Source organism: Phyllobates terribilis, unplaced genomic scaffold, assembly GCF_046119375.1.
Source record: "Phyllobates terribilis strain yellow unplaced genomic scaffold, ASM4611937v1 Scaffold_9__5_contigs__length_417890890, whole genome shotgun sequence".
Taxonomy (NCBI): Eukaryota; Metazoa; Chordata; class Amphibia; order Anura; family Dendrobatidae; genus Phyllobates; species Phyllobates terribilis.
Window position 1 is genome coordinate 268613925 of NW_027362769.1, and position 27744 is coordinate 268641668.

Sequence of the window (27744 nt, forward strand, 5' to 3'; positions counted from 1 at the left end):
AAACGACTAAATATCAAGGACTCATTGGGCGAATCGCTCTGGAACTGAAATCGGAACACTCACTGACATTTGCCCTATCTGAAAGTCTGATAAACGCCGGAAAAATGACTAAGTCCAAAAAAAAATTTTTTTAAAACTTTTTTCAATTTTACCCCCTTGGGATATATATTCTACACACACACATTTGGAACTCTCCTGGGGTACCCTCACACATATTATTCCCTCATTTAGTGGATATTTTCACAAAAAAGTGAATTTTTCAAAAATCCAGAAAATTGGCTGAAAAAGACAAAATATCAAGGACTCATTGGGCGAATCGCTCTGGAACTGAAATCGGAACGCTCACTGACATTTGCCCTATCTGAAAGTCTGATAAACGCCGGAAAAATAACTAAGTCCAAAAAAAAAATTTTTTCAACTTTTTTCAATTTTACCCCCGTGGGATATATATTCTACCCACACACATTTGGAACTCTCCTGGGCTACCCTCACACATATTATTCCCTTATTTAGTGGATATTTTCACAAAAAAGTGAAATTTTCAAAAATCCAGAAAATTGGCTGAAAATGACTAAATATTATGGACTCATTGGGCGAATCGCTCTGGAACTGAAATCAGAACGCTCACTGACATTTGTCCTATCTGAAAGTCTGATAAACGCCGGAAAAATGGCTAAGTCCAAAAAATAATTTTTTTAAACTTTTTTCAATTTTACCCCCGTGGGATATATATTTTACCCACACACATTTGGAACTCTCCTGGGGTACCCTCACACATATTATTCCCTCATTTAGTGGATATTTTCACAAAAAAGTGAATTTTTCAAAAATCCAGAAAATTGGCTGAAAATGACTAAATATCAAGGACTGATTGGGTGAATCGCTCTGGAACTGAAATCGGAACGCTCACTGACATTTGCCCTATCTGAAAGTCTGATAAACGCCGGAAAAATGACTAAGTCCAAAAAAAAATTTTTTTTCAACTTTTTTCAATTTTACCCCCTTGGGATATATATTCTACCCACACACATTTGGAACTCTCCTGGGGTACCCTCACACATATTATTCCCTTATTTAGTGGATATTTTCACAAAAAAGTGAAATTTTCAAAAATCCTAAATATTGGCTGAAAATGACTAAATATCAAGGACTCATTGGGCGAATCGCTCTGGAACTGAAATCGGAACGCTCACTGACATTTGCCCTATCTGAAAGTCTGATAAACGCTGGAAAAATGACTAAGTCCAAAAAAAAAATTTTTTTCAACTTTTTTCAGTTTTACCCCCGTGGGATATATATTCTACCCACACACATTTGGAACTCTCCTGGGCTACCCTTACACATATTATTCCCTCATTTAGTGGATATTTTCACAAAAAAGTGAATTTTTCAAAAATCCAGAAAATTGGCTGAAAATGACTAAATATCAAGGACTCATTGGTCGAATCGCTCTGGAACTGAAATCAGAACGCTCACTGACATTTGCCCTATCTGAAAGTCTGATAAACGCCGGAAAAATGACTAGGTCCAAAAAAAAAAATTTTTCAACTTTTTTCAATTTTACCCCCGTGGGATATATATTCTACCCACACACATTTGGAACACTCCTGGGATACCCTCACACATATTATTCCCTCATTTAGTGGATATTTTCACAAAAAAGTGAAATTTTCAAAAATCCTAAATATTGGCTGAAAACGACTAAATATCAAGGACTCATTGGGCGAATCGCTCTGGAACTGAAATCGGAACGCTCACTGACATTTGCCCTATCTGAAAGTCTGATAAATGCCGGAAAAATGACTAAGTAAAAAAAAAAATTTTTTTTCAACTTTTTTAAATTTTACCCCCTTGGGATATATATTCTACCCACACACATTTGGAACTCTCCTGGGGTACCCTCACACATATTATTCCCTCATTTAGTGGATATTTTCACAAAAAAGTGAATTTTTCAAAAATCCAAAAAATTGGCTGAAAATGACTAAATATCAAGGACTCATTGGGCGAGTCGCTCTGGAACTGAAATCGGAACGCTCACTGACATTTGCCCTATCTGAAAGTCTGATAAACGCCGGAAAAATGACTAAGTCCAAAAAAAAAAAATTTTTCAACTTTTTTCAATTTTACCCCCGTGGGATATATATTCTACCCAAACACATTTGGAACACTCCTGGGGTACCCTCACACATATTATTCCCTCATTTAGTGGATATTTTCACAAAAAAGTGAAATTTTCAAAAATCCAAAATATTGGCTGAAAACGAACGACTAAATATCAAGGACTCATTGGGCGAATCGCTCTGGAACTGAAATCAGAACGCTCACTGACATTTGCCCTATCTGAAAGTCTGATAAACGCCGGAAAAATGACAAAGTCCAAAAAAAAAATTTTTTCAACTTTTTTCAATTTTACCCCCGTGGGATATTTATTCTACCCACACACATTTGGAACACTCCTGGGGTACCCTCACACATATTATTCCCTCATTTAAGTGGATATTTTCACAAAAAAGTGAAATTTTCAAAAATCCAAAATATTGGCTGAAAACGACTAAATATCAAGGACTCATTGGGCGAATCGCTCTGGAACTGAAATCGGAACGCTCACTGACATTTGCCCTATCTGAAAGTCTGATAAACGCCGGAAAAATGGCTAAGTCCAAAAAATAATTTTTTTAAACTTTTTTCAATTTTACCCCCGTGGGATATATATTCTACCCAAACACATTTGGAACACTCCTGGGGTACCCTCACACATATTATTCCCTCATTTAGTGGATATTTTCACAAAAAAGTGAAATTTTCAAAAATCCAAAATATTGGCTGAAAACGAACGACTAAATATCAAGGACTCATTGGGTGAATCGCTCTGGAACTGAAATCGGAACGCTCACTGACATTTGCCCTATTTGAAAGTCTGATAAACGCCGGAAAAATAACTAAGTCCAAAAAAAAAATTTTTTCAACTTTTTACAATTTTACCCCCGTGGGATATATATTCTACCCACACACATTTGGAACACTCCTGGGGTACCCTCACACATATTATTCCCTCATTTAGTGGATATTTTCACAAAAAAGTGAAATTTTCAAAAATCCTAAATATTGGCTGAAAATGACTAAATATCAAGGACTCATTGGGCGAATCGCTCTGGAACTGAAATCGAAATGCTCACTGACATTTGCCCTATCTGAAAGTCTGATAAACGCCGGAAAAATGACTAAGTCCAAAAAAAAAATTTTTTTCAACTTTTTTCAGTTTTACCCCCGTGGGATGTATATTCTACCCACACACATTTGGAACTCTCCTGGGCTACCCTTACACATATTATTCCCTCATTTAGTGGATATTTTCACAAAAAAGTGAATTTTTCAAAAATCCAGAAAATTGGCTGAAAATGACTAAATATCATGGACTCATTGGGCGAATCGCTCTGGAACTGAAATCAGAACGCTCACTGACATTTGCCCTATCTGAAAGTCTGATAAACGCCGGAAAAATGGCTAAGTCCAAAAAATAATTTTTTTAAACTTTTTTCAATTTTACCCCCGTGGGATATATATTTTACCCACACACATTTGGAACTCTCCTGGGGTACCCTCACACATATTATTCCCTCATTTAGTGGATATTTTCACAAAAAAGTGAATTTTTCAAAAATCCAGAAAATTGGCTGAAAATGACTAAATATCAAGGACTCATTGGGCGAATCGCTCTGGAACTGAAATCAGAACGCTCACTGACATTTGCCCTATCTGAAAGTCTGATAAACGCCGGAAAAATGACTAAGTCCAAAAAAAAAAAATTTTTCAACTTTTTTCAATTTTACCCCCGTGGGATATATATTCTACCCAAACACATTTGGAACACTCCTGGGGTACCCTCACACATATTATTCCCTCATTTAGTGGATATTTTCACAAAAAAGTGAAATTTTCAAAAATCCAAAATATTGGCTGAAAACGAACGACTAAATATCAAGGACTCATTGGGCGAATCGCTCTGGAACTGAAATCGGAACGCTCACTGACATTTGCCCTATCTGAAAGTCTGATAAACGCCGGAAAAATGACTAAGTCCAAAAAAAAAAATTTTTCAACTTTTTTCAATTTTACCCCCGTGGGATATTTATTCTACCCACACACATTTGGAACTCTCCTGGGGTACCCTCACACATATTATTCCCTCATTTAGTGGATATTTTCACAAAAAAGTGAATTTTTCAAAAATCCAGAAAATTGGCTGAAAATGACTAAATATCAAGGACTGATTGGGTGAATCGCTCTGGAACTGAAATCGGAACGCTCACTGACATTTGCCCTATCTGAAAGTCTGATAAACGCCGGAAAAATGACTAAGTCCAAAAAAAAATTTTTTTTCAACTTTTTTCAATTTTACCCCCTTGGGATGTATATTCTACCCACACACATTTGGAACTCTCCTGGGGTACCCTCACACATATTATTCCCTCATTTAGTGGATATTTTCACAAAAAAGTGAAATTTTCAAAAATCCAGAAAATTGGCTGAAAAAGACTAAATATCAAGGACTCATTGGGCGAATCGCTCTGGAACTGAAATCGGAACGCTCACTGACATTTGCCCTATCTGAAAGTCTGATAAACGCCGGAAAAATGACTAAGTCCAAAAAAAAAAAATTTTTCAACTTTTTTCAATTTTACCCCCGTGGGATATATATTCTACCCAAACACATTTGGAACACTCCTGGGGTACCCTCACACATATTATTCCCTCATTTAGTGGATATTTTCACAAAAAAGTGAAATTTTCAAAAATCCAAAATATTGGCTGAAAACGAACGACTAAATATCAAGGACTCATTGGGCGAATCGCTCTGGAACTGAAATCGGAACGCTCACTGACATTTGCCCTATCTGAAAGTCTGATAAACGCCGGAAAAATGACTAAGTCCAAAAAAAAAAATTTTTCAACTTTTTTCAATTTTACCCCCGTGGGATATTTATTCTACCCACACACATTTGGAACTCTCCTGGGGTACCCTCACACATATTATTCCCTCATTTAGTGGATATTTTCACAAAAAAGTGAATTTTTCAAAAATCCAGAAAATTGGCTGAAAATGACTAAATATCAAGGACTGATTGGGTGAATCGCTCTGGAACTGAAATCGGAACGCTCACTGACATTTGCCCTATCTGAAAGTCTGATAAACGCCGGAAAAATGACTAAGTCCAAAAAAAAATTTTTTTTCAACTTTTTTCAATTTTACCCCCTTGGGATGTATATTCTACCCACACACATTTGGAACTCTCCTGGGGTACCCTCACACATATTATTCCCTCATTTAGTGGATATTTTCACAAAAAAGTGAAATTTTCAAAAATCCAGAAAATTGGCTGAAAAAGACTAAATATCAAGGACTCATTGGGCGAATCGCTCTGGAACTGAAATCGGAACGCTCACTGACATTTGCCCTATCTGAAAGTCTGATAAACGCCGGAAAAATGACTAAGTCCAAAAAAAAAATTTTTTTCAACTTTTTTCAGTTTTACCCCCGTGGGATATATATTCTACCCACACACATTTGGAACTCTCCTGGGCTACCCTTACACATATTATTCCCTCATTTAGTGGATATTTTCACAAAAAAGTGAATTTTTCAAAAATCCAGAAAATTGGCTGAAAATGACTAAATATCAAGGACTCATTGGTCGAATCGCTCTGGAACTGAAATCAGAACGCTCACTGACATTTGCCCTATCTGAAAGTCTGATAAACGCTGGAAAAATGACTAGGTCCAAAAAAAAAAATTTTTCAACTTTTTTCAATTTTACCCCCGTGGGATATATATTCTACCCACACACATTTGGAACACTCCTGGGGTACCCTCACACATATTATTCCCTCATTTAGTGGATATTTTCACAAAAAAGTGAAATTTTCAAAAATCCAAAATATTGGCTGAAAACGACTAAATATCAAGGACTCATTGGGCGAATCGCTCTGGAACTGAAATCGGAACGCTCACTGACATTTGCCCTATCTGAAAATCTGATAAACAGCGGAAAAATGGCTAAATCCAAAAAAAAAAATTTTTCAACTTTTTTCAATTTTACCCCCGTGGGATATATATTCTACCCACACACATTTGGAACACTCCTGGGGTACCCTCACACATATTATTCCCTCATTTAGTGGATATTTTCACAAAAAAGTGAAATTTTCAAAAATCCAAAATATTGGCTGAAAACGACTAAATATCAAGGACTCATTGGGCGAATCGCTCTGGAACTGAAATCGGAACACTCACTGACATTTGCCCTATCTGAAAGTCTGATAAACGCCGGAAAAATGACTAAGTCCAAAAAAAAATTTTTTTAAAACTTTTTTCAATTTTACCCCCTTGGGATATATATTCTACACACACACATTTGGAACTCTCCTGGGGTACCCTCACACATATTATTCCCTCATTTAGTGGATATTTTCACAAAAAAGTGAATTTTTCAAAAATCCAGAAAATTGGCTGAAAAAGACAAAATATCAAGGACTCATTGGGCGAATCGCTCTGGAACTGAAATCGGAACGCTCACTGACATTTGCCCTATCTGAAAGTCTGATAAACGCCGGAAAAATAACTAAGTCCAAAAAAAAAATTTTTTCAACTTTTTTCAATTTTACCCCCGTGGGATATATATTCTACCCACACACATTTGGAACTCTCCTGGGCTACCCTCACACATATTATTCCCTTATTTAGTGGATATTTTCACAAAAAAGTGAAATTTTCAAAAATCCAAAATATTGGCTGAAAACGACTAAATATCAAGGACTCATTGGGCGAATCGATCTGGAACTGAAATCGGAACGCTCACTGACATTTGCCCTATCTGAAAGTCTGATAAACGCCGGAAAAATGGCTAAGTCCAAAAAATAATTTTTTTAAACTTTTTTCAATTTTACCCCCGTGGGATATATATTTTACCCACACACATTTGGAACTCTCCTGGGGTACCCTCACACATATTATTCCCTCATTTAGTGGATATTTTCACAAAAAAGTGAATTTTTCAAAAATCCAGAAAATTGGCTGAAAATGACTAAATATCAAGGACTCATTGGGCGAATCGCTCTGGAACTGAAATCAGAACGCTCACTGACATTTGCCCTATCTGAAAGTCTGATAAACGCCGGAAAAATGACTAAGTCCAAAAAAAAAAAATTTTTCAACTTTTTTCAATTTTACCCCCGTGGGATATATATTCTACCCAAACACATTTGGAACACTCCTGGGGTACCCTCACACATATTATTCCCTCATTTAGTGGATATTTTCACAAAAAAGTGAAATTTTCAAAAATCCAAAATATTGGCTGAAAACGAACGACTAAATATCAAGGACTCATTGGGCGAATCGCTCTGGAACTGAAATCGGAACGCTCACTGACATTTGCCCTATCTGAAAGTCTGATAAACGCCGGAAAAATGACTAAGTCCAAAAAAAAAAATTTTTCAACTTTTTTCAATTTTACCCCCGTGGGATATTTATTCTACCCACACACATTTGGAACTCTCCTGGGGTACCCTCACACATATTATTCCCTCATTTAGTGGATATTTTCACAAAAAAGTGAATTTTTCAAAAATCCAGAAAATTGGCTGAAAATGACTAAATATCAAGGACTGATTGGGTGAATCGCTCTGGAACTGAAATCGGAACGCTCACTGACATTTGCCCTATCTGAAAGTCTGATAAACGCCGGAAAAATGACTAAGTCCAAAAAAAAATTTTTTTTCAACTTTTTTCAATTTTACCCCCGTGGGATATATATTTTACCCACACACATTTGGAACTCTCCTGGGGTACCCTCACACATATTATTCCCTCATTTAGTGGATATTTTCACAAAAAAGTGAATTTTTCAAAAATCCAGAAAATTGGCTGAAAATGACTAAATATCAAGGACTCATTGGGCGAATCGCTCTGGAACTGAAATCAGAACGCTCACTGACATTTGCCCTATCTGAAAGTCTGATAAACGCCGGAAAAATGACTAAGTCCAAAAAAAAAAAATTTTTCAACTTTTTTCAATTTTACCCCCGTGGGATATATATTCTACCCAAACACATTTGGAACACTCCTGGGGTACCCTCACACATATTATTCCCTCATTTAGTGGATATTTTCACAAAAAAGTGAAATTTTCAAAAATCCAAAATATTGGCTGAAAACGAACGACTAAATATCAAGGACTCATTGGGCGAATCGCTCTGGAACTGAAATCGGAACGCTCACTGACATTTGCCCTATCTGAAAGTCTGATAAACGCCGGAAAAATGACTAAGTCCAAAAAAAAAAATTTTTCAACTTTTTTCAATTTTACCCCCGTGGGATATTTATTCTACCCACACACATTTGGAACTCTCCTGGGGTACCCTCACACATATTATTCCCTCATTTAGTGGATATTTTCACAAAAAAGTGAATTTTTCAAAAATCCAGAAAATTGGCTGAAAATGACTAAATATCAAGGACTGATTGGGTGAATCGCTCTGGAACTGAAATCGGAACGCTCACTGACATTTGCCCTATCTGAAAGTCTGATAAACGCCGGAAAAATGACTAAGTCCAAAAAAAAATTTTTTTTCAACTTTTTTCAATTTTACCCCCTTGGGATGTATATTCTACCCACACACATTTGGAACTCTCCTGGGGTACCCTCACACATATTATTCCCTCATTTAGTGGATATTTTCACAAAAAAGTGAAATTTTCAAAAATCCAGAAAATTGGCTGAAAAAGACTAAATATCAAGGACTCATTGGGCGAATCGCTCTGGAACTGAAATCGGAACGCTCACTGACATTTGCCCTATCTGAAAGTCTGATAAACGCCGGAAAAATGACTAAGTCCAAAAAAAAAATTTTTTTCAACTTTTTTCAGTTTTACCCCCGTGGGATATATATTCTACCCACACACATTTGGAACTCTCCTGGGCTACCCTTACACATATTATTCCCTCATTTAGTGGATATTTTCACAAAAAAGTGAATTTTTCAAAAATCCAGAAAATTGGCTGAAAATGACTAAATATCAAGGACTCATTGGTCGAATCGCTCTGGAACTGAAATCAGAACGCTCACTGACATTTGCCCTATCTGAAAGTCTGATAAACGCTGGAAAAATGACTAGGTCCAAAAAAAAAAATTTTTCAACTTTTTTCAATTTTACCCCCGTGGGATATATATTCTACCCACACACATTTGGAACACTCCTGGGGTACCCTCACACATATTATTCCCTCATTTAGTGGATATTTTCACAAAAAAGTGAAATTTTCAAAAATCCAAAATATTGGCTGAAAACGACTAAATATCAAGGACTCATTGGGCGAATCGCTCTGGAACTGAAATCGGAACGCTCACTGACATTTGCCCTATCTGAAAATCTGATAAACAGCGGAAAAATGGCTAAATCCAAAAAAAAAAATTTTTCAACTTTTTTCAATTTTACCCCCGTGGGATATATATTCTACCCACACACATTTGGAACACTCCTGGGGTACCCTCACACATATTATTCCCTCATTTAGTGGATATTTTCACAAAAAAGTGAAATTTTCAAAAATCCAAAATATTGGCTGAAAACGACTAAATATCAAGGACTCATTGGGCGAATCGCTCTGGAACTGAAATCGGAACACTCACTGACATTTGCCCTATCTGAAAGTCTGATAAACGCCGGAAAAATGACTAAGTCCAAAAAAAAATTTTTTTAAAACTTTTTTCAATTTTACCCCCTTGGGATATATATTCTACACACACACATTTGGAACTCTCCTGGGGTACCCTCACACATATTATTCCCTCATTTAGTGGATATTTTCACAAAAAAGTGAATTTTTCAAAAATCCAGAAAATTGGCTGAAAAAGACAAAATATCAAGGACTCATTGGGCGAATCGCTCTGGAACTGAAATCGGAACGCTCACTGACATTTGCCCTATCTGAAAGTCTGATAAACGCCGGAAAAATAACTAAGTCCAAAAAAAAAATTTTTTCAACTTTTTTCAATTTTACCCCCGTGGGATATATATTCTACCCACACACATTTGGAACTCTCCTGGGCTACCCTCACACATATTATTCCCTTATTTAGTGGATATTTTCACAAAAAAGTGAAATTTTCAAAAATCCAAAATATTGGCTGAAAACGACTAAATATCAAGGACTCATTGGGCGAATCGATCTGGAACTGAAATCGGAACGCTCACTGACATTTGCCCTATCTGAAAGTCTGATAAACGCCGGAAAAATGGCTAAGTCCAAAAAATAATTTTTTTAAACTTTTTTCAATTTTACCCCCGTGGGATATATATTTTACCCACACACATTTGGAACTCTCCTGGGGTACCCTCACACATATTATTCCCTCATTTAGTGGATATTTTCACAAAAAAGTGAATTTTTCAAAAATCCAGAAAATTGGCTGAAAATGACTAAATATCAAGGACTCATTGGGCGAATTGCTCTGGAACTGAAATCGGAACGCTCACTGACATTTGCCCTATCTGAAAGTCTGATAAACGCCGGAAAAATGACTAAGTCCAAAAAAAAAAATTTTTCAACTTTTTTCAATTTTACCCCCTTGGGATATTTATTCTACCCACACACATTTGGAACTCTCCTGGGGTACCCTCACACATATTATTCCCTCATTTAGTGGATATTTTCACAAAAAAGTGAATTTTTCAAAAATCCAGAAAATTGGCTGAAAATGACTAAATATCAAGGACTGATTGGGTGAATCGCTCTGGAACTGAAATCGGAACACTCACTGACATTTGCCCTATCTGAAAGTCTGATAAACGCCGGAAAAATGACTAAGTCCAAAAAAAAATTTTTTTTCAACTTTTTTCAATTTTACCCCCTTGGGATATATATTCTACCCACACACATTTGGAACTCTCCTGGGGTACCCTCACACATATTATTCCCTCATTTAGTGGATATTTTCACAAAAAAGTGAATTTTTCAAAAATCCAGAAAATTGGCTGAAAAAGACTAAATATCAAGGACTCATTGGGCGAATCGCTCTGGAACTGAAATCGGAACGCTCACTGACATTTGCCCTATCTGAAAGTCTGATAAACGCCGGAAAAATGACTAAGTCCAAAAAAAAAATTTTTTTCAACTTTTTTCAGTTTTACCCCCGTGGGATATATATTCTACCCACACACATTTGGAACTCTCCTGGGCTACCCTTACACATATTATTCCCTCATTTAGTGGATATTTTCACAAAAAAGTGAATTTTTCAAAAATCCAGAAAATTGGCTGAAAATGACTAAATATCAAGGACTCATTGGTCGAATCGCTCTGGAACTGAAATCAGAACGCTCACTGACATTTGCCCTATCTGAAAGTCTGATAAACGCTGGAAAAATGACTAGGTCCAAAAAAAAAAATTTTTCAACTTTTTTCAATTTTACCCCCGTGGGATATATATTCTACCCACACACATTTGGAACACTCCTGGGGTACCCTCACACATATTATTCCCTCATTTAGTGGATATTTTCACAAAAAAGTGAAATTTTCAAAAATCCAAAATATTGGCTGAAAACGACTAAATATCAAGGACTCATTGGGCGAATCGCTCTGGAACTGAAATCGGAACGCTCACTGACATTTGCCCTATCTGAAAATCTGATAAACGGCGGAAAAATGGCTAAATCCAAAAAAAAAAATTTTTCAACTTTTTTCAATTTTACCCCCGTGGGATATATATTCTACCCACACACATTTGGAACACTCCTGGGGTACCCTCACACATATTATTCCCTCATTTAGTGGATATTTTCACAAAAAAGTGAAATTTTCAAAAATCCAAAATATTGGCTGAAAACGACTAAATATCAAGGACTCATTGGGCGAATCGCTCTGGAACTGAAATCGGAACACTCACTGACATTTGCCCTATCTGAAAGTCTGATAAACGCCGGAAAAATGACTAAGTCCAAAAAAAAATTTTTTTAAAACTTTTTTCAATTTTACCCCCTTGGGATATATATTCTACACACACACATTTGGAACTCTCCTGGGGTACCCTCACACATATTATTCCCTCATTTAGTGGATATTTTCACAAAAAAGTGAATTTTTCAAAAATCCAGAAAATTGGCTGAAAAAGACAAAATATCAAGGACTCATTGGGCGAATCGCTCTGGAACTGAAATCGGAACGCTCACTGACATTTGCCCTATCTGAAAGTCTGATAAACGCCGGAAAAATAACTAAGTCCAAAAAAAAAATTTTTTCAACTTTTTTCAATTTTACCCCCGTGGGATATATATTCTACCCACACACATTTGGAACTCTCCTGGGCTACCCTCACACATATTATTCCCTTATTTAGTGGATATTTTCACAAAAAAGTGAAATTTTCAAAAATCCAAAATATTGGCTGAAAACGACTAAATATCAAGGACTCATTGGGCGAATCGATCTGGAACTGAAATCGGAACGCTCACTGACATTTGCCCTATCTGAAAGTCTGATAAACGCCGGAAAAATGGCTAAGTCCAAAAAATAATTTTTTTCAACTTTTTTCAATTTTACCCCCGTGGGATATATATTTTACCCACACACATTTGGAACTCTCCTGGGGTACCCTCACACATATTATTCCCTCATTTAGTGGATATTTTCACAAAAAAGTGAATTTTTCAAAAATCCAAAATATTGGCTGAAAACGAACTACTAAATATCAAGGACTCATTGGGCGAATCGCTCTGGAACTGAAATCGGAACGCTCACTGACATTTGCCCTATCTGAAAGTCTGATAAACGCCGGAAAAATGACTAAGTCCAAAAAAATAAATTTTTCAACTTTTTTCAATTTTACCCCCTTGGGATATTTATTCTACCCACACACATTTGGAACTCTCCTGGGGTACCCTCACACATATTATTCCCTCATTTAGTGGATATTTTCACAAAAAAGTGAATTTTTCAAAAATCCAGAAAATTGGCTGAAAATGACTAAATATCAAGGACTGATTGGGTGAATCGCTCTGGAACTGAAATCGGAACGCTCACTGACATTTGCCCTATCTGAAAGTCTGATAAACGCCGGAAAAATGACTAAGTCCAAAAAAAAATTTTTTTTCAACTTTTTTCAATTTTACCCCCTTGGGATATATATTCTACCCACACACATTTGGAACTCTCCTGGGGTACCCTCACACATATTATTCCCTCATTTAGTGGATATTTTCACAAAAAAGTGAATTTTTCAAAAATCCAGAAATTGGCTGAAAAAGACTAAATATCAAGGACTGATTGGGTGAATCGCTCTGGAACTGAAATCGGAACGCTCACTGACATTTGCCCTATCTGAAAGTCTGATAAACGCCGGAAAAATGACTAAGTCCAAAAAAAAAATTTTTTTCAACTTTTTTCAGTTTTACCCCCGTGGGATATATATTCTACCCACACACATTTGGAACTCTCCTGGGCTACCCTTACACATATTATTCCCTCATTTAGTGGATATTTTCACAAAAAAGTGAATTTTTCAAAAATCCAGAAAATTGGCTGAAAATGACTAAATATCAAGGACTCATTGGTCGAATCGCTCTGGAACTGAAATCAGAACGCTCACTGACATTTGCCCTATCTGAAAGTCTGATAAACGCCGGAAAAATGACTAGGTCCAAAAAAAAAAATTTTTCAACTTTTTTCAATTTTACCCCCGTGGGATATATATTCTACCCACACACATTTGGAACACTCCTGGGGTACCCTCACACATATTATTCCCTCATTTAGTGGATATTTTCACAAAAAAGTGAAATTTTCAAAAATCCAAAATATTGCCTAAAAACGACTAAATATCAAGGACTCATTGGGCGAATCGCTCTGGAACTGAAATCGGAACGCTCACTGACATTTGCCCTATCTGAAAATCTGATAAACGGCGGAAAAATGGCTAAATCCAAAAAAAAAAATTTTTCAACTTTTTTCAATTTTACCCCCGTGGGATATATATTCTACCCACACACATTTGGAACACTCCTGGGGTACCCTCACACATATTATTCCCTCATTTAGTGGATATTTTCACAAAAAAGTGAAATTTTCAAAAATCCAAAATATTGGCTGAAAACGACTAAATATCAAGGACTCATTGGGCGAATCGCTCTGGAACTGAAATCGGAACACTCACTGACATTTGCCCTATCTGAAAGTCTGATAAACGCCGGAAAAATGACTAAGTCCAAAAAAAAATTTTTTTAAAACTTTTTTCAATTTTACCCCCTTGGGATATATATTCTACACACACACATTTGGAACTCTCCTGGGGTACCCTCACACATATTATTCCCTCATTTAGTGGATATTTTCACAAAAAAGTGAATTTTTCAAAAATCCAGAAAATTGGCTGAAAAAGACAAAATATCAAGGACTCATTGGGCGAATCGCTCTGGAACTGAAATCGGAATGCTCACTGACATTTGCCCTATCTGAAAGTCTGATAAACGCCGGAAAAATAACTAAGTCCAAAAAAAAAATTTTTTTCAACTTTTTTCAATTTTACCCCCGTGGGATATATATTCTACCCACACACATTTGGAACTCTCCTGGGCTACCCTCACACATATTATTCCCTTATTTAGTGGATATTTTCACAAAAAAGTGAAATTTTCAAAAATCCAAAATATTGGCTGAAAACGACTAAATATCAAGGACTCATTGGGCGAATCGATCTGGAACTGAAATCGGAACGCTCACTGACATTTGCCCTATCTGAAAGTCTGATAAACGCCGGAAAAATGGCTAAGTCCAAAAAATAATTTTTTTCAACTTTTTTCAATTTTACCCCCCTGGGATATATATTTTACCCACACACATTTGGAACTCTCCTGGGGTACCCTCACACATATTATTCCCTCATTTAGTGGATATTTTCACAAAAAAGTGAAATTTTCAAAAATCCTAAATATTGGCTGAAAATGACTAAATATCAAGGACTCAATGGGCGAATCGCTCTGGTACTGAAATCGAAAGGCTCACTGACATTTGCCCTATCTGAAAGTCTGATAAACGCCGGAAAAATGACTAAGTCCAAAAAAAAATTTTTTTTCAACTTTTTTCAGTTTTACCCCCGTGGGATATATATTGTACCCACACACATTTGGAACTCTCCTGGGCTACCCTCACACATATTATTCCCTCATTTAGTGGATATTTTCACAAAAAAGTGAAATTTTCAAAAATCCAAAATATTGGCTGAAAACGAACGACTAATTATCAAGGACTCATTGGGCGAATTGCTCTGGAACTGAAATCAGAACGCTCACTGACATTTGCCCTATCTGAAAGTCTGATAAACGCCGGAAAAATGACAGTCCAAAAAATAATTTTTTTAAACTTTTTTCAATTTTACCCCCGTGGGATATATATTTTACCCACACACATTTGGAACTCTCCTGGGGTACCCTCACACATATTATTCCCTCATTTAGTGGATATTTTCACAAAAAAGTGAATTTTTCAAAAATCCAGAAAATTGGCTGAAAAAGACAAAATATCAAGGACTCATTGGGCGAATCGCTCTGGAACTGAAATCGGAACGCTCACTGACATTTGCCCTATCTGAAAGTCTGATAAACGCCGGAAAAATAACTAAGTCCAAAAAAAAAATTTTTTCAACTTTTTTCAATTTTACCCCCGTGGGATATATATTCTACCCACACACATTTGGAACTCTCCTGGGCTACCCTCACACATATTATTCAATTATTTAGTGGATATTTTCACAAAAAAGTGAAATTTTCAAAAATCCAAAATATTGGCTGAAAACGACTAAATATCAAGGACTCATTGGGCGAATCGCTCTGGAACTGAAATCGGAACGCTCACTGACATTTGCCCTATCTGAAAGTCTGATAAACGCCGGAAAAATGGCTAAGTCCAAAAAATAATTTTTTTCAACTTTTTTCAATTTTACCCCCCTGGGATATATATTTTACCCACACACATTTGGAACTCTCCTGGGGTACCCTCACACATATTATTCCCTCATTTAGTGGATATTTTCACAAAAAAGTGAAATTTTCAAAAATCCAAAATATTGGCTGAAAACGAACGACTAATTATCAAGGACTCATTGGGCGAATTGCTCTGGAACTGAAATCAGAACGCTCACTGACATTTGCCCTATCTGAAAGTCTGATAAACGCCGGAAAAATGACAGTCCAAAAAAAAATTTTTTTTCAACTTTTTTCAATTTTACCCCCTTGGGATATATATTCTACCCACACACATTTGGAACTCTCCTGGGGTACCCTCACACATATTATTCCCTCATTTAGTGGATATTTTCACAAAAAAGTGAATTTTTCAAAAATCCAGAAAATTGGCTGAAAAAGACTAAATATCAAGGACTCATTGGGCGAATCGCTCTGGAACTGAAATCGGAACGCTCACTGACATTTGCCCTATCTGAAAGTCTGATAAACGCCGGAAAAATAACTAAGTCCAAAAAAAAAATTTTTTCAACTTTTTTCAATTTTACCCCCGTGGGATATATATTCTACCCACACACATTTGGAACTCTTCTGGGGTACCCTCACACATATTATTCCCTCATTTAGTGGATATTTTCACAAAAAAGTGAAATTTTCAAAAATCCTAAATATTGGCTGAAAATGACTAAATATCAAGGACTCAATGGGTGAATCGCTCTGGAACTGAAATCGAAAGGCTCACTGACATTTGCCCTATCTGAAAGTCTGATAAACGCCGGAAAAATCACTAAGTCCAAAAAAAAAAATTTTTTTCAACTTTTTTCAATTTTATCCCCGTGGGATATATATTCTACCCACACACATTTGGAACTCTCCTGGGCTACCCTTACACATATTACTCCCTCATTTAGTGGATATTTTCACAAAAAAGTGAATTTTTCCAAAATCCAGAAAATTGGCTGAAAAAGACTAAATATCAAGGACTCATTGGGCGAATCGCTCTGGAACTGAAATCAGAACGCTCACTGACATTTGCCCTATCTGAAAGTCTGATAAACGCCGGAAAAATGACTAAGTCCAAAAAAAAAATTTTTTCAACTTTTTTCAATTTTACCCCCGTGGGATATATATTCTACCCACACACATTTGGAACACTCCTGGGGTACCCTCACACATATTATTCCCTCATTTAGTGGATATTTTCACAAAAAAGTGAAATTTTCAAAAATCCAAAATATTGGCTGAAAACGACTAAATATCAAGGAATCATTGGGCGAATCGCTCTGGAACTGAAATCGGAACGCTCACTGACATTTGCCCTATCTGAAAGTCTGATAAACACCGGAAAAATGACTAAGTCCAAAAAAAAATTTTTTCAACTTTTTTCAATTTTACCCCCTTGGGATATATATTCTACCCACACACATTTGGAACTCTCCTGGGGTACCCTCACACATATTATTCCCTCATTTAGTGGATATTTTCACAAAAAAGTGAATTTTTCAAAAATCCAGAAAATTGGCTGAAAAAGACTAAATATCAAGGACTCATTGGGCGAATCGCTCTGGAACTGAAATCGGAACGCTCACTGACATTTGCCCTATCTGAAAGTCTGATAAACGCCGGAAAAATGGCTAAGTCCAAAAAATAATTTTTTTCAACTTTTTTCAATTTTACCCCCCTGGGATATATATTTTACCCACACACATTTGGAACTCTCCTGGGGTACCCTCACGCATATTATTCCCTCATTTAGTGGATATTTTCACAAAAAAGTGAAATTTTCAAAAATCCTAAATATTGGCTGAAAATGACTAAATATCAAGGACTCAATGGGCGAATCACTCTGGAACTGAAATCGAAAGGCTCACTGACATTTGCCCTATCTGAAAGTCTGATAAACGCCGGAAAAATGGCTAAGTCCAAAAAAAAAAATTTTTCAACTTTTTTCAATTTTACCCCCGTGGGATATATATTCTACCCACAAACATTTGGAACACTCCTGGGGTACCCTCACACATATTATTCCCTCATTTAGTGGATATTTTCACAAAAAAGTGAAATTTTCAAAAATCCAAAATATTGGCTGAAAACGAACGACTAATTATCAAGGACTCATTGGGCGAATTGCTCTGGAACTGAAATCAGAACGCTCACTGACATTTGCCCTATCTGAAAGTCTGATAAACGCCGGAAAAATGACTAAGTCCAAAAAAAAAAATTTTTCAACTTTTTTCAATTTTACCCCCGTGGGATATATATTCTACCCACAAACATTTGGAACACTCCTGGGGTACCCTCACACATATTATTCCCTCATTTAGTGGATATTTTCACAAAAAAGTAAAATTTTCAAAAATCCAAAATATTGACTGAAAACGACTAAATATCAAGGACTCATTGGGCTCTGGAACTGAAATCGCAACGCTCACTGACATTTGCCCTATCTGAAAGTCTGATAAACGCCGGAAAAATGACTAAGTCCAAAAAAAAATTTTTTTTCAACTTTTTTCAATTTTACCCCCTTGGGATATATATTCTACCCACACACATTTGGAACTCTCCTGGGGTACCCTCACACATATTATTCCCTCATTTAGTGGATATTTTCACAAAAAAGTGAATTTTTCAAAAATCCAGAAAATTGGCTGAAAAAGACTAAATATCAAGCACTCATTGGGCGAATCGCTCTGGAACTGAAATCGGAACGCTCACTGACATTTGCCCTATCTGAAAGTCTGATAAACGCCGGAAAAATAACTAAGTCCAAAAAAAAAATTTTTTCAACTTTTTTCAATTTTACCCCCGTGGGATATATATTCTACCCACACACATTTGGAACTCTTCTGGGGTACCCTCACACATATTATTCCCTCATTTAGTGGATATTTTCACAAAAAAGTGAAATTTTCAAAAATCCTAAATATTGGCTGAAAAAGACTAAATATCAAGGACTCATTGGGCGAATCGCTCTGGAACTGAAATCGGAACGCTCACTGACATTTGCCCTATCTGAAAGTCTGATAAACGCCGGAAAAATGGCTAAGTCCAAAAAATAATTTTTTTCAACTTTTTTCAATTTTACCCCCCTGGGATATATATTTTACCCACACACATTTGGAACTCTCCTGGGGTACCCTCACGCATATTATTCCCTCATTTAGTGGATATTTTCACAAAAAAGTGAAATTTTCAAAAATCCTAAATATTGGCTGAAAATGACTAAATATCAAGGACTCATTGGGCGAATCGCTCTGGAACTGAAATCAGAACGCTCACTGACATTTGCCCTATCTGAAAGTCTGATAAACGCCGGAAAAATGACTAAGTCCAAAAAAAAATATTTTTTCAACTTTTTTCAGTTTTACCCCCGTGGGATATATATTCTACCCACACACATTTGGAACTCTCCTGGGCTACCCTTACACATATTATTCCCTCATTTAGTGGATATTTTCACAAAAAAGTGAATTTTTCCAAAATCCAGAAAATTGGCTGAAAAAGACTAAATATCAAGGACTCATTGGGCGAATCGCTCTGGAACTGAAATCAGAACACTCACTGACATTTGCCCTATCTGAAAGTCTGATAAACGCCGGAAAAATGACTAAGTCCAAAAAAAAAAATTTTTCAACTTTTTTCAATTTTACCCCCGTGGGATATATATTCTACCCGCACACATTTGGAACACTCCTGGGGTACCCTCACACATATTATTCCCTCATTTAGTGGATATTTTCACAAAAAAGTGAAATTTTCAAAAATCCAAAATATTGGCTGAAAACGACTAAATATCAAGACTCATTGGGCGAATCGCTCTGGAACTGAAATCAGAATGCTCACTGACATTTGCCCTATCTGAAAGTCTGATAAACGCCGGAAAAAATGACTAAGTCCAAAAAAAAAATTTTTTCAACTTTTTTCAATTTTACCCCCGTGGGATATATATTCTACCCACACACATTTGGAACACTCCTGGGGTACCCTCACACATATTATTCCCTCATTTAGTGGATATTTTCACAAAAAAGTGAAATTTTCAAAAATCCAAAATATTGGCTGAAAACGACTAAATATCAAGGAATCATTGGGCGAATCGCTCTGGAACTGAAATCGGAACGCTCACTGACATTTGCCCTATCTGAAAGTCTGATAAACGCCGGAAAAATGACTAAGTCCAAAAAAAAAAAATTTTTCAACTTTTTTCAATTTTACCCCCGTGGGATATATATTCTACCCACACACATTTGGAACACTCCTGGGGTACCCTGAGACATATTATTCCCTCATTTAGTGGATATTTTCACAAAAAAGTGAAATTTTCAAAAATCCAGAAAATTGGCTGAAAACGACTAAATATCAAAGACTCATTGGGCGAATCGCTCTGGAACTGAAATCGGAACGCTCACTGACATTTGCCCTATCTGAAAGTCTGATAAACGCCGGAAAAATGGCTAAGTCCAAAAAATAATTTTTTTCAACTTTTTTCAATTTTACCCCCCTGGGATATATATTTTACCCACACACATTTGGAACTCTCCTGGGGTACCCTCACACATATTATTCCCTCATTTAGTGGATATTTTCACAAAAAAGTGAAATTTTCAAAAATCCTAAATATTGGCTGAAAATGACTAAATATCAAGGACTCAATGGGCGAATCACTCTGGAACTGAAATCGAACGGCTCACTGACATTTGCCCTATCTGAAAGTCTGATAAACGCCGGAAAAATGACTAAGTCCAAAAAAAAATTTTTTTTCAACTTTTTTCAATTTTACCCCCTTGGGATATATATTCTACCCACACACATTTGGAACTCTCCTGGGGTACCCTCACACATATTATTCCCTCATTTAGTGGATATTTTCACAAAAAAGTGAATTTTTCAAAAATCCAGAAAATTGGCTGAAAAAGACTAAATATCAAGGACTCATTGGGCGAATCGCTCTGGAACTGAAATCAGAACACTCACTGACATTTGCCCTATCTGAAAGTCTGATAAACGCCGGAAAAATGACTAAGTCCAAAAAAAAAATTTTTTCAACTTTTTTCAATTTTACCCCCGTGGGATATATATTCTACCCACACACATTTGGAACACTCCTGGGGTACCCTCACACATATTATTCCCTCATTTAGTGGATATTTTCACAAAAAAGTGAAATTTTCAAAAATCCAAAATATTGGCTGAAAACGACTAAATATCAAGGAATCATTGGGCGAATCGCTCTGGAACTGAAATCGGAACGCTCACTGACATTTGCCCTATCTGAAAGTCTGATAAACGCCGGAAAAATGGCTAAGTCCAAAAAATAATTTTTTTCAACTTTTTTCAATTTTACCCCCCTGGGATATATATTTTACCCACACACATTTGGAACTCTCCTGGGGTACCCTCACGCATATTATTCCCTCATTTAGTGGATATTTTCACAAAAAAGTGAAATTTTCAAAAATCCTAAATATTGGCTGAAAATGACTAAATATCAAGGACTCAATGGGCGAATCACTCTGGAACTGAAATCGAAAGGCTCACTGACATTTGCCCTATCTGAAAGTCTGATAAACGCCGGAAAAATGGCTAAGTCCAAAAAAAAAAATTTTTCAACTTTTTTCAATTTTACCCCCGTGGGATATATATTCTACCCACAAACATTTGGAACACTCCTGGGGTACCCTCACACATATTATTCCCTCATTTAGTGGATATTTTCACAAAAAAGTGAAATTTTCAAAAATCCAAAATATTGGCTGAAAACGAACGACTAATTATCAAGGACTCATTGGGCGAATTGCTCTGGAACTGAAATCAGAACGCTCACTGACATTTGCCCTATCTGAAAGTCTGATAAACGCCGGAAAAATGACTAAGTCCAAAAAAAAATTTTTTTTCAACTTTTTTCAATTTTACCCCCTTGGGATATATATTCTACCCACACACATTTGGAACTCTCCTGGGGTACCCTCACACATATTATTCCCTCATTTAGTGGATATTTTCACAAAAAAGTGAATTTTTCCAAAATCCAGAAAATTGGCTGAAAAAGACTAAATATCAAGCACTCATTGGGCGAATCGCTCTGGAACTGAAATCGGAACGCTCACTGACATTTGCCCTATCTGAAAGTCTGATAAACGCCGGAAAAATAACTAAGTCCAAAAAAAAAATTTTTTCAACTTTTTTCAATTTTACCCCCGTGGGATATATATTCTACCCACACACATTTGGAACACTCCTGGGGTACCCTCACACATATTATTCCCTCATTTAGTGGATATTTTCACAAAAAAGGGAAATTTTCAAAAATCCAAAATATTGGCTGAAAACGACTAAATATCAAGGACTCATTGGGCGAATCGCTCTGGAACTGAAATCAGAACGCTCACTGACATTTGCCCTATCTGAAAGTCTGATAAACGCCGGAAAAATGACTAAGTCCAAAAAAAAATTTTTTTTCAACTTTTTTCAATTTTACCCCCTTGGGATATATATTCTACCCACACACATTTGGAACTCTCCTGGGGTACCCTCACACATATTATTCCCTCATTTAGTGGATATTTTCACAAAAAAGTGAAATTTTCAAAAATCCAAAATATTGGCTGAAAACGACTAAATATCAAGGACTCATTGGGCGAATCGCTCTGGAACTGAAATCAGAATGCTCACTGACATTTGCCCTATCTGAAAGTCTGATAAACGCCGGAAAAATGACTAAGTCCAAAAAAAAAATTTTTTCAACTTTTTTCAATTTTACCCCCGTGGGATATATATTCTACCCACACACATTTGGAACACTCCTGGGGTACCCTCACACATATTATTCCCTCATTTAGTGGATATTTTCACAAAAAAGTGAAATTTTCAAAAATCCAAAATATTGGCTGAAAACGACTAAATATCAAGGAATCATTGGGCGAATCGCTCTGGAACTGAAATCGGAACGCTCACTGACATTTGCCCTATCTGAAAGTCTGATAAACGCCGGAAAAATGACTAAGTCCAAAAAAAAAAAATTTTTCAACTTTTTTCAATTTTACCCCCGTGGGATATATATTCTACCCACACACATTTGTAACACTCCTGGGGTACCCTGACACATATTATTCCCTCATTTAGTGGATATTTTCACAAAAAAGTGAAATTTTCAAAAATCCAGAAAATTGGCTGAAAACGACTAAATATCAAAGACTCATTGGGCGAATCGCTCTGGAACTGAAATCGGAACGCTCACTGACATTTGCCCTATCTGAAAGTCTGATAAACGCCGGAAAAATGGCTAAGTCCAAAAAATAATTTTTTTCAACTTTTTTCAATTTTACCCCCCTGGGATATATATTTTACCCACACACATTTGGAACTCTCCTGGGGTACCCTCACACATATTATTCCCTCATTTAGTGGATATTTTCACAAAAAAGTGAAATTTTCAAAAATCCTAAATATTGGCTGAAAATGACTAAATATCAAGGACTCAATGGGCGAATCACTCTGGAACTGAAATCGAACGGCTCACTGACATTTGCCCTATCTGAAAGTCTGATAAACGCCGGAAAAATGACTAAGTCCAAAAAAAAATTTTTTTTCAACTTTTTTCAATTTTACCCCCTTGGGATATATATTCTACCCACACACATTTGGAACTCTCCTGGGGTACCCTCACACATATTATTCCCTCATTTAGTGGATATTTTCACAAAAAAGTGAATTTTTCAAAAATCCAGAAAATTGGCTGAAAAAGACTAAATATCAAGGACTCATTGGGCGAATCGCTCTGGAACTGAAATCAGAACACTCACTGACATTTGCCCTATCTGAAAGTCTGATAAACGCCGGAAAAATGACTAAGTCCAAAAAAAAAATTTTTTCAACTTTTTTCAATTTTACCCCCGTGGGATATATATTCTACCCACACACATTTGGAACACTCCTGGGGTACCCTCACACATATTATTCCCTCATTTAGTGGATATTTTCACAAAAAAGTGAAATTTTCAAAAATCCAAAATATTGGCTGAAAACGACTAAATATCAAGGAATCATTGGGCGAATCGCTCTGGAACTGAAATCGGAACGCTCACTGACATTTGCCCTATCTGAAAGTCTGATAAACGCCGGAAAAATGGCTAAGTCCAAAAAATAATTTTTTTCAACTTTTTTCAATTTTACCCCCCTGGGATATATATTTTACCCACACACATTTGGAACTCTCCTGGGGTACCCTCACGCATATTATTCCCTCATTTAGTGGATATTTTCACAAAAAAGTGAAATTTTCAAAAATCCTAAATATTGGCTGAAAATGACTAAATATCAAGGACTCAAGGGGCGAATCACTCTGGAACTGAAATCGAAAGGCTCACTGACATTTGCCCTATCTGAAAGTCTGATAAACGCCGGAAAAATGGCTAAGTCCAAAAAAAAAAATTTTTCAACTTTTTTCAATTTTACCCCCGTGGGATATATATTCTACCCACAAACATTTGGAACACTCCTGGGGTACCCTCACACATATTATTCCCTCATTTAGTGGATATTTTCACAAAAAAGTGAAATTTTCAAAAATCCAAAATATTGGCTGAAAACGAACGACTAATTATCAAGGACTCATTGGGCGAATTGCTCTGGAACTGAAATCAGAACGCTCACTGACATTTGCCCTATCTGAAAGTCTGATAAACGCCGGAAAAATGACTAAGTCCAAAAAAAAATTTTTTTTCAACTTTTTTCAATTTTACCCCCTTGGGATATATATTCTACCCACACACATTTGGAACTCTCCTGGGGTACCCTCACACATATTATTCCCTCATTTAGTGGATATTTTCACAAAAAAGTGAATTTTTCCAAAATCCAGAAAATTGGCTGAAAAAGACTAAATATCAAGCACTCATTGGGCGAATCGCTCTGGAACTGAAATCGGAACGCTCACTGACATTTGCCCTATCTGAAAGTCTGATAAACGCCGGAAAAATAACTAAGTCCAAAAAAAAAATTTTTTCAACTTTTTTCAATTTTACCCCCGTGGGATATATATTCTACCCACACACATTTGGAACACTCCTGGGGTACCCTCACACATATTATTCCCTCATTTAGTGGATATTTTCACAAAAAAGTGAAATTTTCAAAAATCCAAAATATTGGCTGAAAACGACTAAATATCAAGGACTCATTGGGCGAATCGCTCTGGAACTGAAATCAGAATGCTCACTGACATTTGCCCTATCTGAAAGTCTGATAAACGCCGGAAAAATGACTAAGTCCAAAAAAAAATATTTTCAACTTTTTTCAATTTTACCCCCGTGGGATATATATTCTACCCACACACATTTGGAACACTCCTGGGGTACCCTCACACATATTATTCCCTCATTTAGTGGATATTTTCACAAAAAAGTGAAATTTTCAAAAATCCAAAATATTGGCTGAAAACGACTAAATATCAAGGAATCATTGGGCGAATCGCTCTGGAACTGAAATCGGAACGCTCACTGACATTTGCCCTATCTGAAAGTCTGATAAACGCCGGAAAAATGACTAAGTCCAAAAAAAAATAATTTTTCAACTTTTTTCAATTTTACCCCCGTGGGATATATATTCTACCCACACACATTTGGAACACTCCTGGGGTACCCTCACACATATTATTCCCTCATTTAGTGGATATTTTCACAAAAAAGTGAAATTTTCAAAAATCCAGAAAATTGGCTGAAAACGACTAAATATCAAGGACTCATTGGGCGAATCGCTCTGGAACTGAAATCGGAACGCTCACTGACATTTGCCCTATCTGAAAGTCTGATAAATGCTGGAAAAATGACTAAGTCCAAAAAAAAATTTTTTTTCAACTTTTTTCAATTTTACCCCCTTGGGATATATATTCTACCCACACACATTTGGAACTCTCCTGGGGTACCCTCACACATATTATTTCCTCATTTAGTGGATATTTTCACAAAAAAGTGAATTTTTCAAAAATGCAGAAAATTGGCTGAAAAAGACTAAATATCAAGCACTCATTGGGCGAATCGCTCTGGAACTGAAATCGGGACGCTCACTGACATTTGCCCTATCTGAAAGTCTGATAAACGCCGGAAAAATAACTAAGTCCAAAAAAAAAATTTTTTCAACTTTTTTCAATTTTACCCCCGTGGGATATATATTCTACCCACACACATTTGGAACTCTTCTGGGGTACCCTCACACATATTATTCCCTCATTTAGTGGATATTTTCACAAAAAAGTGAAATTTTCAAAAATCCTAAATATTGGCTGAAAAAGACTAAATATCAAGGACTCATTGGGCGAATCGCTCTGGAACTGAAATCAGAACGCTCACTGACATTTGCCCTATCTGAAAGTCTGATAAACGCCGGAAAAATGACTAAGTCCAAAAAAAAATTTTTTTTCAACTTTTTTCAGTTTTACCCCCGTGGGATATATATTCTACCCATACACATTTGGAACTCTCCTGGGCTACCCTTACACATATTATTCCCTCATTTAGTGGATATTTTCACAAAAAAGTGAATTTTTCCAAAATCCAGAAAATTGGCTGAAAAAGACTAAATATCAAGGACTCATTGGGCGAATCGCTCTGGAACTGAAATCAGAACACTCACTGACATTTGCCCTATCTGAAAGTCTGATAAACGCCGGAAAAATGACTAAGTCCAAAAAAAAAAATTTTTCAACTTTTTTCAATTTTACCCCCGTGGGATATATATTCTACCCACACACATTTGGAACACTCCTGGGGTACCCTCACACATATTATTCCCTCATTTAGTGGATATTTTCACAAAAAAGTGAATTTTTCAAAAATCCAGAAAATTGGCTGAAAACGACTAAATATCAAGGACTCATTGGGCGAATCGCTCTGGAACTGAAATCAGAATGCTCACTGACATTTGCCCTATCTGAAAGTCTGATAAACGCCGGAAAAATGACTAAGTCCAAAAAAAAAATTTTTTCAACTTTTTTCAATTTTACCCCCGTGGGATATATATTCTACCCACACACATTTGGAACACTCCTGGGGTACCCTCACACATATTATTCCCTCATTTAGTGGATATTTTCACAAAAAAGTGAAATTTTCAAAAATCCAAAATATTGGCTGAAAACGACTAAATATCAAGGACTCATTGGGCGAATCGCTCTGGAACTGAAATCGGAACGCTCACTGACATTTGCCCTATCTGAAAGTCTGATAAATGCCGGAAAAATGACTAAGTCCAAAAAAAAATTTTTTTTCAACTTTTTTCAATTTTACCCCCTTGGGATATATATTCTACCCACACACATTTGGAACTCTCCTGGGGTACCCTCACACATATTATTTCCTCATTTAGTGGATATTTTCACAAAAAAGTGAATTTTTCAAAAATGCAGAAAATTGGCTGAAAAAGACTAAATATCAAGCACTCATTGGGCGAATCGCTCTGGAACTGAAATCGGGACGCTCACTGACATTTGCCCTATCTGAAAGTCTGATAAACGCCGGAAAAATAACTAAGTCCAAAAAAAAAATTTTTTCAACTTTTTTCAATTTTACCCCCGTGGGATATATATTCTACCCACACACATTTGGAACTCTTCTGGGGTACCCTCACACATATTATTCCCTCATTTAGTGGATATTTTCACAAAAAAGTGAAATTTTCAAAAATCCTAAATATTGGCTGAAAAAGACTAAATATCAAGGACTCATTGGGCG